The sequence below is a fragment of the Miniopterus schreibersii genome (genome assembly GCF_964146895.1).
Source record: "Miniopterus schreibersii genome assembly, chromosome: 8".
Classification (NCBI taxonomy): Eukaryota; Metazoa; Chordata; class Mammalia; order Chiroptera; family Miniopteridae; genus Miniopterus; species Miniopterus schreibersii.
Window position 1 is genome coordinate 3,932,752 of NC_138109.1, and position 9,890 is coordinate 3,942,641.

The window sequence follows — 9,890 nt, forward strand, 5'->3', positions numbered from 1 at the left end:
TGCAGGTGCAGCCTCTGTGGGGCTGTGGGAGGGGGAACCTGCATTTCCAAACATCTCCCAGGTGATGCCTGGAGCCCGACCCATGCCTGAGGCAAGGAGAGGAAGGGTGCCAGAGTCAGGCCTTGGGAACTTGAGGAGAAAACTAGGATAGACAAGACCATCTGAACTGACTGGGCCATCCTGCTGCTGCATTTATTATTATTATTATTACTGCATTTTCAGGGATGTTCGTGGCACAGACTAAACGGTGCAGGTATTGCCTGTAGAGTCTGCTAGAGGGAGAAGAGATGCAATTCCACTCCAAAGTCAAGAAGAAAATAAAAAGACACCTTCACTTGGAAATGGAGATGAAACAGAGCCTAGGTGGGAGGTGGGTGAATGCAGCTAATTTAGAGGGTGCCTGGAGCCAGGTTATTGCGAAGGAGCCGGCCCCCACCCCAGGTCCCTGCCCCCCCGGGATGTGTCTAGAACTAGATGCTATCAGGTTGGCCCCCTGGGCTGCGGTCGAGGGTGCTGGGGGTAACTGGGAGTTGCAGCCGGGGAGTCCGGGTGCTATTGTTTGAGTAACTGGGCAGAGATGAGAGACGGGACCCTGGGCTCGGCACCTGAGTGACTCGGGGGGTAGGTAAAGAGGTGGCAGTGAATCAGGTGGGGTTCGGGAGCCTGAGACCAGCCCAGAAGAGGGAAGGAGGGAACAAGCAGGGAGCATGCCAGAAGGTGCCTCCGTTCTGGTTAAACAGCTTGTGCTCTAACGTGGCGACGGGTGAGATAACGGTGACACTGGCCCTGTGCCCCGGGAACTCCTGGAATCCAGGGCTGTCTCCTTGGGGCAGCGCTGCATTCCTGGAGTTCCTGGTGGGGTGGCCCGGGTTAAGATCACGGAGAGCACTCATTTTATGGGTAAGGGAATGGGTTTCCGAAGCAAAGTGGTCTCCAGGGGCGTGTGCCTCCGATCGGCGAGGGCAGGGCCTGAGAATCTGCACGTCTAACCAGTTCCCAGGTGCTGCTGCTGCTGGTCCCGGATCCCACTCTGAGAACCACTGGCTCAGAGGCCACACGCATCGCCCGGAGTCATCCAGGGCGTGGGGTGGAGCCCCTGTCCCTCTGTCGCAGGGCTAGCGCTCTCTTGCTTAAGGATCTAGAGGGAGAGGTCTGTAAGTTGCTTTCGGGGAGCAGGGGCCCTCTCCCCAGGGTGTGGGAGGAGGGGCCAGCGCCTCCAGCGTGGGCCCATCCCTGCTGAGGGTGAAGAGCATTAACGTTAGGGTCTGTCTCTGTTCCCCGTGCTCACCCAGAGCAGCAGGCCCAGCTTCCCCAGGCTGCCTGGAAGGTGTCTCAGCATCTTCCCTGCCTTCCCAGCGTACGCTGCTCCGAGGGAGGTGGTACCTGATAGAGCCTCTGATGTTGAAGGCACCTCCGTGACTCAGGAATACATCCTGCACTTAGGGCTATGAGCTGGGCCCAAACTGGATTTAGCAGGAGCAGAACAAGGCTAAGGGTGGGGGTGGGGTGGGGGTGGGAATGGGGTGGGGAGTGGCCCTGGGACTGAAGAAACCCACAGCTAGAAAAAGCCTCAGTGTTTTGGAATAAAAATTCAGCTCCATGGTGGCCTTGGGCAACACAGGCCTCAGTTTCTGCATCTTTAAAATGGGTGTGTTACTCCTACCTGGAGGGTTCCATGCACAGCAAGGACCGTGATGATGAGGCCCTCCCCCGACCTGCCTGGCTCTCGGCCTCTCGAGTCCTCGGGTGCCCACCTGTGCCCACCTGAACACTCAGCCAGCCCCAGCCTTTAGGGCAGAGGTTCTTGACATGGACCCAATAGAACTGGTTCCTTTTGACCTTAAGAAACCTGGCTGGGCCCTCGCAAGGGGATGAGCATCAGCCCATCCTCTCTGCTGGTCCTACCTTCACCGTGGGCCTACTCCTGAGAGGCCCCAGCTGGATCCCTGTCCCACTCTCGGGGCCCAAGACCCCTCTGGGGATTCTGATAACCTCCCAGTTTCGCCCCGGAACTGCCCTTCTGCATGGGGACCTGGAGGCTGGCTCCTGCATCCCACAAATGGGGAGCTGGATTGGGTTTCTGACCCACTGGGCTGCCTCTGTTTGCCAGAGCACCCCACTCCTCTCCCGGGGGTCTCCCCAGTACTGACTACGCCCCCCCTACTGTCAGACTCACTGTCACCTGTCCTATTCCAGTGGGCTGCACACAACTTTCTACCTAAAAGAATTTAGGAAAACTAGGTACCAATTAATTCTCATCAAAGAGTTGCATAAGTATATGTTTCACGGGAAGTAGAACATATTCAACACTCCACAAAAAGGAATGAGGTTAAGACTGACGGTAATAGGAAAATACACTTCCTGTTATGACTCAATAACATTGGCTGATCGAGTGCACTGACCGTGAAAAAAATTACGTGAAATTTTTATCTCTGAATTTGAATCCATACATTTTGACTTTTTTTTTTTTTTTTTGACAGAAGATCTGGAAAACTTTCCAGTTACCCTTAAAATAGCATCACTAACAGTCTTTTAAAATATATATATATGATGTGCATTTATTAATTTTTCATTATAAAATATGCATTCATTAAAGACAATGTAGAAAACAGGAAAGTGGGAAAATGACCGTATGCCCAGGTTTTCACGTGTGTTTGTTTGCAACGTTTTATTTTGGTATAATTTCAAGCGTTCACGTTCACCACCCTGCTGACTCGGGCCCTGCCTGCCTGCCCTGTGCCGCATCTTCCTCTCTGCGCCGTGGGCATTTGCAGTGGGTGTTTCTCTGAGTCCCGGTGAGGGTGTGGCTATCCCAAGGACAGAGAATTGCCAAAATCACAGAATTTTAGTATGAGAACAACACTATTGTCTAATCCACACGCTATACTCAAATGTTGACAATTTCCTCAGCGATGCCCTTTATAGATTTTCCCCCCAGAATCTAATCGAGGATCGCACCCTGCCTCGGCTGTCCTGCCTCCAGAAGATGCCGGGACACTGCTCCGCCGTCCTTTGTCGTCCTTGCACTTGGTGCCTTTTGAAGACCACGCGCTGGTGCGCCTCGCAGGCCGCCCTTCGCTTTGGGCCTGTGCGATCCTCCCCCTTGATTAGACCCATTTTGGGCCGGCGGCTGCGACGCCGTGTTTTCCCGGCGAGGACGCCCGGGGTGTCTGCCCCAGTGCACCTGAGTGTTAACGTTGTCCCCATCTTATCCTGAATTTGGAACGCCCACCGTCACCCTTAGCAGCACGAACACAAAACCGGGAGAGAGAGTGTTTCACGTTGGCGCCCTGGGACGAAAGAGATTTTTGGGGAAAATCTCCGGAAAATGGTCCGTGTGGAGACGGGATGGATACGGGGCTGCTTTCCTCCCACACACGGGAGGACGGTTCCTGCGCAGGCGCTGCTTTCTCCAGGCAGCCGCAGAAGGAAACTCACGCACGTTGAGGATTTGAGGGACCGACTCCTTTCTGGCATGCCCCTGGGTGAATCTGCGGGCTTCCCCCGTGTGAAGACCCCCGTCTGGCTGCACCTCCCCCAGCATTAGGACCCCCTCACCCCACCCCGCTGTAGTTAAAGGGTTGAGCCCAGTGAGCACCAAGACATTCACCTTTGCAGCCTTTGTAGCCTCTGGAGCCTGCGCCCTAAACGTTTGTGAAAGGAGAGCCTGGGATTGTATCTGAGCTGCTAGAAGATCCTCACCATCGACGACCCTCCCCCCTCCCCCCTGCCCCCAGCCCAGCCCAGAGATTGAGTCCATGGCACATAATGTGCCACTGGCCAGCCTGACTATGCAAAGACAAAACCGAAGCCAAAGGGAGGCCTCTGGGATCGCTGCGGTGCTGGGAAAGGCCCGCGGCACCTCTCCAAATCCTGGTGCACCCGCCGCCCGACGGCCGCAACCCCACGAACAGGGGTCCATTCCTGAGCTTGAAGACGGACGGCTTCGGGGAGCGGGCGCACCCGGGAAGGAGGGCACTGTGCAGGGCCAGCCTCGCAGAGCTTGATGCGACGGGTTTCTCTCCTTTCCCCGGAGCAGGTTTGGATAAGGGGTGACGGGTACTCTTTTCTTAGAAACACACAACCGGGAAAGCCCTGGAGGCTGCAGACACATCTGCTCGTTTAGTCGTGTTAGGTCCAGCAGCTCAGGGGTCACGCTGCGCCCACCCACTGCTGGCTCACCCGCTCGGGAAACGCCTGCGGACGGTGCCCAGCCCTGCTGTGGGCGCTCGGGGGTGACATCTCCTGGGCGCAGCTGCAGCCGGGGGTCCCCTACCTGACAGCCACGCGGGGCATCGGTTCCTCGGCCCACGGCTCCTCTCCCAGCCCGCATTGGGAAGAGGAAGGTTGAGTCCTCCTTGCCCAGGAGGCAGGGCCCTGTGGCCGCCTTCGCACAGGGAACAAGTGTGATGTTTGGCTTCCCACCGGTCTATTAAAAGCATCGGAGCTTCTGCTTGAAGCAATAACGGAGACATTCAACCCCGCGGATCAACAGGCCTCTGTGCGCCCTGTCCTCCTGGGGGAGCCGCGGGCCTCTGCTGGACGCGGAGAGCTCTGGCCCCGCCAAGGGTGTGAGCGCCCCAGCCCCGGGAGGGTGGCACCCCCGTGGCACAGATCCTCGGTCCGCTGTCAGCTCCACGCTGCACACCGGAAACGCGGACAGGACTCACTCGGGGCCCCTGGCAATTCTTTCATCACCGCCACAACTTGCTCCTTTGCACACCACCCTTCCCCGCCCCCGCCCCCCCAAAAAAGTTGGCCGAGTCCCGGCACTTGGTTTACATTCAGGTGTGTGGGATGGTTTGGGAGGTCACGGATTACTTGACTGGTGGGGAGCAGAGAGTCAGTGTTTTGCTTTCTTGTTTGTTTTATTTTCCTGTTTGGGTTTTGTTTGGGGGCTTTTATGGGTCAACAGCGAGTTTTAACGGGCAGACAAGCGCAGGGAGAGGCCGATGTTTTCCACACTCCAGCCCAGGACGCACAGAAAGCTCCTTTCATCCCCGCGTTCAGAGAGGCCGCGGCCCACTCACCTCCCCCACGGCTCCCGGCTTCTACCTCTGCGACTTTAAACTTCCACTTGTGTTTGGGGAAAAAAAAAAAATGCCCCAGCGGCGCTGCTTGGAAAACAATCCGAATGAATACATCTCAGTGTGGGAGGCTGGAAGGTCGGGCAGGGACAGGGGAGGGCGGGAGGCGCCTGCTGATCTCGCTGATCTCCTAAGGGGCCCGGCCTTTCTCTCCTCGGTTTCCCTGGGTGGAAAGCGCGCTCGTGAAAACGCTGGCGGTGAGAGCTCGCGTGTCAGTGAGAACACCCACCCGCGAGGCCGTGCGCCCAGGGCCTGAGCGACTTCCCCTGTGTCCCGCCAACTCCCGCCCTGGCCACGTGCGGAGGACGGGGACCGAGGATGACCGCCACAAGCCTGGAATCCCCTGCCCAGAGCAGGCGGTGCCATCCCTGGAGGTGAGGCCCCTGCCCGCCTCCCTCCACCCGGCTCAATCCCTTAGGAAGAGTCTGGATTGTGTTAGTGTTTTGGGATCTCTTGTTCAAGTCCCAAATCTGTTTCAATCACCATTCAAGAATCTAATTCAAAAATTCAGACCTCAGTGTCTGCCAAGAGGTGGGTTTGGCCGTGACGGGAAAACAGGAAAGGGCTTGAAAGTGAATAAAGCTGGAAAAAAACAGCTTTTGTCAGCAGCCCGGTGCGCAGAGGCCCCGGTCCCCACCCATCCCCAGCTGCCTCACATCGGACAAGGGCTGTCCTCGGGTTGCAGCATTGCCGTGGACGGGCGTCCTGCAGATGGGCGAGGGCCCGGGGAATTCCGGGGAGACGTTACTGGAGGGGTTCAGCTCCTTTCCTTAGCAGAGCCGGGGAACATCATCTGGTTCTTATTGGCTCTAACGGCAGGAAGCTGCAATTACAGATCACTGATTCTTTCACTCAGCAGCTATCTACCGGGTGTCCCCCGAAAACGTATACACACTTCAAATAATTATTAATTCCAATGGGTTAAATCTAAAGAGAAAGAAATAGCCCTAGTGGTTAGAGGGCCGGCCCACACACCGAAGGGTCTGGGGTTCGATTCCTGGTCAAGGGCACGTGCCTGGGTTTCAGGTTTGATCCCTGGCCCCGGTTGGGGCATGTGTGGGAGGCAACCAGTCAATGTGTCTCTCTCACATCGATGTTTCTCTCTTTCTCTTTCTCTCTCTCTCTCTCTCCCTTTCTCCCCCTTCCCTTCTACTCCTAAAAATCAACGGAAAAATATCCTCAGGTGAGAATTAACAATACCAACAAAAGTATAGGTATACATTTATTGGACACCCTACATTGACTACCTACTCGATGCCAGGCAGTGTCCTGGGCTTCGGGGACATGGCAGGGAGTGAGGCATCCAGGGGGCCGTTTTGGAGCCTCTTACATTCTCGGGGAGAAGGCAGACTTTAGGTACAGAAATAAGGGAAGTAGAGGTTGTGCCGAGTGTTTGAGAAAAATAAGAGGTCAGAGTCCTCCCATGTGGGGTGCACAGCCCTGGAGGTGGCACTGACCCTCCGAGGGGACACCCGGGCAGGATAGTTTAAAGTAAATGCATAACTTTTCAGATTCTCAACTGCCATGTGTCCCCTTTGCTAGGGTAGGTCTACAGCCCCACCCACCATTGTTTTTCTTCCACTTCACTGGGGAAAGACAAACCTCTGGATTATCTTTAATCCTGCTAAGGTGCCTTCCCTAAGGGACCTAAAAACCCTCTAAGGGCAGGTAAGGGACAATTCTAAGATGCTGGTGTGTGCAGCCTCCTTTAAATAACGTATCATAAGGCCACAGAAGAGCTTTACGTTTTTTCCTGGCATCTAGATACTTCCTTTTTTGGGAAAATTAAATTTTTTTTCAATTACAGTTGGCATTCAATATTATATTAGTTTGAGGTATACATCACAGTGGTCAGGCATTTATATAACTTAAGAAGTGATTTCCCTCATAAGTCTAGTACCCACCTGGCACCATACATAACTCTTATAATATTATTGACTATACTCCCTATAGAAGTCGAAAGAATCCGAATTCTCAAGAAGGTGTACAATAACACATCATTTTGAATCGAAACAGAGGTAGAGTCTTGACAGAAGGAATTGGAAAAATGGCCAATTGACTTAGTAAAGAGCACTGGAGGTTGAGCCTGCAACCCGGACATGTGCCCTGATCCGGAATCGAACTGGCAACCTTTCAGCGCATGGGACACTCAACCAACTGAGTCACGCTGATCATGGCTCTATGGGTTTTTGTGAAAATAAATATAAATGATTTATTTATTTAGAAATTTACGTACTGTATTATAACTTCATAATAAGTTTTGATATGGGATTAGGCGAATTCTTTCACCCTCACCTTCCAGCCAACTTTTCTGCACCCTAACGCCCTAGACCACTTGTTCTATGTGAAGACTTACTTCTCTCCTAGGCATCTAGGATGGAACCAGTCATTGCCGTCTTTGGGAGGAATGAGAAAATAGTCACCAAAATCATTTTCTGTGCTCTGTGGTTCAGAAGAGTAACTTAGCTGATAAAGACACTAGATTATTTTAAGCCCATTGCGCATCTTTCATGTGCCTTTTAGAGTCAACGTCTCAAATTTCTCAAACAAACAAATCTTTTGGGATTATGATTGAAATTACATCAACTCAATAGATTAATTTGGAGACCCTCGATATCTTCATATTGTGTGTTTGTAATCATAATACAGTATTTATTTAGAGTTTTTAAAATGTCTTTCAAAAGAATTTAAAATTTTTCTCTATCAATGTTTTGTTCATTTTTTTGTTGTATTTAACCCTAGATCCTTTCTACTTTGTTGCTATTGTAAATAACATCTTTTAAAAACATATTTTTTTCATTTGTTGTTTGTGTATAAAAACATGATTGATTTTCATATATTGACCATTTTCTGCCAGTTTGCTAAACTCTTTTACTAATTCTAATAATTAGATCTGAAAACCTTTGGGGCTATCTCTTTGCAGATAATTATGTTATCCAGGAATACTGACACTTTTGTTTTCTAATCCTTAAGCTCTTATTTGTTTTTCTTGTCTTATTGCCCTGGCTAATATCTCCAGTACAATGCAAAATGGAAACAGGGATGGTGGGCCTCCTTTCCTGGCTCTCGATTTCAAAAGGAATGCTTCTAATGTTGCTCCATTTAGGATGATGCTTGCTACAGGCCATTCCTTTTTATTCTTAATCTGCTGAGAGTTTTAAATAATGACTAGGTATTAACTTTTTCAAGTGATTTTTGTGCATCTATTCACAATGGCCATAGGATTCTATTCTTTAATTTGTGAAGGTAACAATTGTTTATTATTTTTTCTCATGTTAAACTACTCTTATATATTTAGATTATACCCAATATCAGAAATTCATATCATTCTAAGTCCACATCTTGTTCATTCTGCTGATCTCACTCAGTGAAGCTTGTTTCCTTGAGGACTCAGTTTTGTTTTTGGTTGGTTTTTTTATCATGAGCTTATATTTGGTTGAACATACTCTGTAAGGATCCTAAAACTGGTGATGTCTTTTGTTTTTCCCCCGGGGAGGATTTATGTTTGCTTTTCTCAAGAGTCAGAGGCCGTTACCACACCGGGCACACTCGAGGTCCATTTAGAGCATCAGGGCTTACGGCAAGAGTCTTGGGTTTCGTTTTCCCATCTTGCAAAGAGCCCAAGGCTTAGTGTCCTGATCCCAGGGCGGGTACTCATGCCGTCTCCTGCTGTCACACTTGCTGACTATTCCTGTTCGGCTGTCATTTCAGTATCCTCTCCCACTCCCCCGCCAACCTTAGAGGCTGTCCTTATTTTCGTAAAACCCTGGCAGTCATAGACGTATGTTCAGTGTAATCTTCCCAGGGTCAAGGGATAGCCTGGTGGGAGGGGCCCTCAGAGGAACGGATTTGCCATGATCCCGAAAGAGGAATTCGGTTCATTTTTAATCTTTGGATTGTATCAAGGAGGGAGCCTGAATTAAGTGTTCCTGTGTCCTTGACACCTCTGAGCACCTGTTAAGAATCAGACCTCACCAGCAATAGTACCAGCTAGAATTTAATAGCACTGTTTTGTTTTCATTTTTATCTTATAGGTCACATTCTGTGATGGAGGCTGATACTGGATTTCCTTTTCCTGTAGTGATATAAAGTTTCCTTTAAAGAGGAATCAATGTATGTATGAAAATGATGTAATTTAAAGAAAATGTTAAATCAACAATAGTATAAACTGTAGTCAAATTCTGCAAAAATCATGTGAGGATAAGAGTTGGAAAACACTGGAGGGTATCTTCCCAATTTCTCACATCCCATGCTCCCCCGTAAAAGCTTCCCCCCTCAGCCCCAAGTGCTCCCTCCCCCGGAGTGATAAGTATGGTGGCCAGTGCCTCTCAGCCCGTCTCCTGGTAATAACCCCTTACTCGGTGCCATGCCCCCTAACTCATCCCAAGACTGAGGACAGTTAAATAAAACCCAAACCCAGCTCCCCACAGGGCAAGCGATTCTTCACATCGCCTTGTCTCCCAAAGAGACCTTCTCTCCCCATGTCTCCCCATGACTCTCCATGAGGCCTATCTCCCCACCTCCCCGTAAGCCTTGCCCTCTCGTGGCAGCTGGTGAACTCCGATTGGGTTTGGACATTGGAGCGAGTTGGTGTAGCCAGAGGGACACAGCTGGGGGGGCTGGGGGCAGGCTTAAGGGGGTAGCCATGGGAACAGCTAGTGGGCTGTTGCTCCCAAGCAGGCCAACAACTTGAGCGGAGGCATTAAGACCGTAAGCGTTGTCCCCTGGTGTTCCGTTCGTTTGTCTCGTAAACAAACAAACTCTGGGCTCCGTTTCTCGGGACGTGCAGTGTGAACCCATCCC